Source organism: Drosophila erecta, unplaced genomic scaffold, assembly GCF_003286155.1.
Source record: "Drosophila erecta strain 14021-0224.00,06,07 unplaced genomic scaffold, DereRS2 tig00000055-arrow-pilon, whole genome shotgun sequence".
NCBI lineage: Eukaryota > Metazoa > Arthropoda > Insecta > Diptera > Drosophilidae > Drosophila > Drosophila erecta.
In genome coordinates this window covers 3602576-3606424 of record NW_020825200.1, presented here as the reverse complement: position 1 = coordinate 3606424, position 3849 = coordinate 3602576, and positions in this window count along the sequence as shown.

The following is a 3849-nucleotide window of genomic DNA, read 5'->3' as shown; positions in this document are numbered from 1 at the left end:
TAAATCTAATTAACAACTGTTTTACAATTAAGCGCGGCAACTTTTTGCACGAAAAACTTAATGGCAATATTAACTCCATCTATATGTACGCGGTGCGTCCGTTGCAACCCCTCGGCTTGCCCCAAAGGATCCGGGGGCAAGAAAAGTTCCCGTTTGCTCAGGCTGCAACTTAATTAAATTTTCGCATTGCAATTGTTCCCACTTTCCTTATGCTGCTGCTGCTGCTGCTGCTGCTGCTGGTTGTGGAGCTACTGGCTTTTGTGGAAATTTCACGCTCGTGACATGGTTAATTAATTCATTTACTTTCGGGCATATGCCGAGAAGAATGGGAACGGAAACATCAACAGAAAATACGGGAAGCGAAAACAAAGTGGCATCGATTATGCTAATGGCCCGGGGCAAAGCGGCGTGCTCGAAGACGGATTACTGTATTTCGCAGCTGAAATGGAAGGAGTGCAGCGGATGAAGCGGGTATTAAGTGTCCACCAAGGACACTACAACTCCATCATTGCCGAGCTACGAGTCCTGCCAGCCAGGACTTTCTGACCGACGACTACGTGACGGGGCGTAAATCAATACGCTTCGCTGCCTCCTGGCCATTATGGAATGCAGTATTCAGCGCTTTCGGCCACGGCCACTGCAACTACATGCATACTTATGAATGCCACCTTTTCAGCTAACGAGCCCAACTAACGATGGCCGCCCATTTGTTGCCAATAAAGTCGCAAGAGCTCTAAACTTCGAGCTGCGCGGCTATAATGACGACAAATTGCAATTCGCAAATGCAGGCGGATTCCTTAGAAAATTTATTACAAAAGATCCATTTGATAAATTACAATTGCAGCTGGCTGGCAGGAAAGTTTGAGGTAAACAGCAATAAATACGTTTAAAATGATATGAATACCCTTGGAATTTATCGGTCAATTAAGTCCCTTTAATTAAATTTCAATTAATGTCTTATGAATGCATTACGCGTTGCATTTCGCACAAAGGCGCCATGAAAATATTACGTATACGCAGAGTGCGCTCAAATTAAATCCTGAATGCCCCCTCAAGTGCACGGACAACAAATGAAATCACAATTATCTCAATGTCTCACGTGTCGAAATACATCATTCCATGCCACGAGCTGCAATCATAAATACCAATTAAGCCATTACTGTGCACTTATTTCCGGTTGCACATTGTGTCAACAGACGAATGGCAACAGCGATGGAAAATCAGCTGTAAAATATTTATGTTTATTATTGTCCCTTTGCCGCTGAGCGTGTGGAAAATCCGCAGCGGGAAAATAAAGGCACGAAATGAGAGGAAAGTGCGTGTGAAGCTGAGCCTGATGGATAACTTCCGAGGCGATTGCGACATGAAATACAACTGAAGAGTTGATGGAATGCCACGAGAAGCTATCAGATATCTGAGTCCTTACAGGTGCATAGTATGCATATCAGCTCATATGTTAGGTAATATGGTATTTGGTACTTTTCGTAGCTGCAACCAACTCATTCACTTTTTCGAGCGTGTTGCATTGCGTCTTTATGCGAAATTTATTATCACATTCCTCACGACTATGCTGATAATGATGATGTTGCACTGCTGTCGTTAAGCTGCTTATGTCATTGAACCTATTTACACGCAAAGAAATAGTTAACATATAATGAATTAAATAAATTTGGGTTCTTTACGCTATCAATGGGGAAAAAGTCTGCTTATGGGCTTTAGTTTTCTTTTCATAAGCTGGATTCCGAACTAATAGAATTTCGCTCAGTGCAGGTGTGCCACCTTGTGATAAGGCAGCCACTAATGCCTCGGCATGCCCCCCGCATTAAAATGGCAACAAAAGGCACACAAGTCGGGGGCATTGTGTGCTTGCCACATGGCTTAGCCCCAGCTGCCCGTCTACTCATTTTATTTGCTATTGTTTCTGTTGGCCCAAACCATCCGCGTTGCCTGCCTTTCACTTTCAGCCCGGCTGGCAAACAAACCGGGCGACCAGCCGCCGCCAAACAAACAAACATTACCGACTGCCTGCCCGGCCAGTCACGAAAGTGTCGTCTTTACTTGTGCTCCTCATTTTTTTTTTGCGTGTTTTGGCGGTTTATGGCATTATTAACCCGTTTTCCTAGTTTCTCAGGGCGATTACGTCGCCGCCTGCAGTCTAGCATAATATTGCAATTTGGCCGGTCGAGGAAGCGACTCCACTGAGATGCATTCGGCTATTCGAGTTCACTCATGGGGATGCATGCGAAAGTTGGGGCACGCGGAATGTGGAAAGTGAATGCAGATACCTCCCCATGCATTTCGTTCAGGTGTTTGGTTTCCGCAGTGTCATAGAATGTCATTTAAATGGCACTTCACATATTTACTTATGAAACAGCTAAATCATTATAATATACAATGACAATAAGTTCAATAATATATACTTCCTAGTATATTTATAATTTTTGAGTTTAATGTTTTGTAGCATACTTTTTGACAAATGGATTGCCTGTTTATTGAAGATATGTTCATTGAAATACCAAAGTGCAGTATGCCAATAGCTTGTATTTATGCTGCTTGCGCTGTTTTCATAACTTGTTAGTAAATAATCCTTCTTAAAATGATTAATAGCAGTTCAACGCGTTCTGGAAACTAAGAAATTAGAATGCACTTGAGCAATTACTTCGCACAGATAGGAAAAGCACTGCTCCTCACGAAGTCAGAATACAGCGTAATCAGCAAAGGATCCAGTGGAAATTAGGATGCCAGAATCTTATCAAAAATACCCAGACAAACAGCAAAGGATAAGGTGGCATCAAAACCCATGGAAGGGAAAAGCCCTCTGCCTTATTAATTTTCATGGCACACATTCACTTTCGGCGCAGGCGACAAAAACCCCATTTTATGCAATTTTCTGTGGGGCATCAGAAAGTCAAAGTGCTTAGAAAAACAAAAATATTAATGATTTACCCATGTATAATCCATACAAATGGCACAGCAGTGGGTGGAAGCAGTCGTCCTTGAGCTTAATGTCAGTTCGGATCGGTTCAGTACCATCGCTGGGTACACAGACTTTTCCACCCCACTGCCATTGTCTTTTGGCATTTTGGATTTGGGGGTTTTTGAATTTTCGGAGGAGTGAGAATAGAACGTGACGTATGCAAAAGGGTTAAGCGATTAATATCAATAGACAATATGTGTTTGAGATATATTCGTGTTCGGCTATTTCTGAGCCTTTGTGTAAACATACTTTTGTGTGCGTGCTAATATAAATTTATGTCGTTCGCCTTATTGGCAGTCAGCCGACGTGTGGGTTTCAACTTCTGTAATCCTGCAAATCAAAACTTACCCCCCCTCAAGTGAACCTATGTTTTTTGACAGCTTGTGCATCTGGGAATTTTGAAAAGGATGCTGGAATTTATTTGTAGCGGTTGGTAGAAAACCGATTTAAACAGGATCTGATATGAAATGAGTAAAATGAAACAGCTTATGGTGTGATTTGTCACTTTATAAGGATCAAATATATATATTTCACAATTATGTAAGGGAAAAATTATGTTATGTTTATCTCATCAATTTACTCTTTATTTCTTAGTATAGTGTATTTCTTAAAAAGCAGGCAGTTTCAAAAACTCAACTGAATGATTTGTTCCACTTGTCACAGGTTGCGAATCCACTTGTAACGGTATTTGCATTTTGAAAAACTCAAGAGAAGACTTGCGCCTGCGCACAGGGAGAGAGGAACTCTCTCTCTCTCTCTCTCTCGAAAGCAACCCCTAGCAAACGAAAGCAGGAAGCTAAGGGGTAGCAAAATACGGAAATGCGCGACAAAAAGAAGAAGAAAAGTTACTTCACCCGAAAAACAAAAAAAGG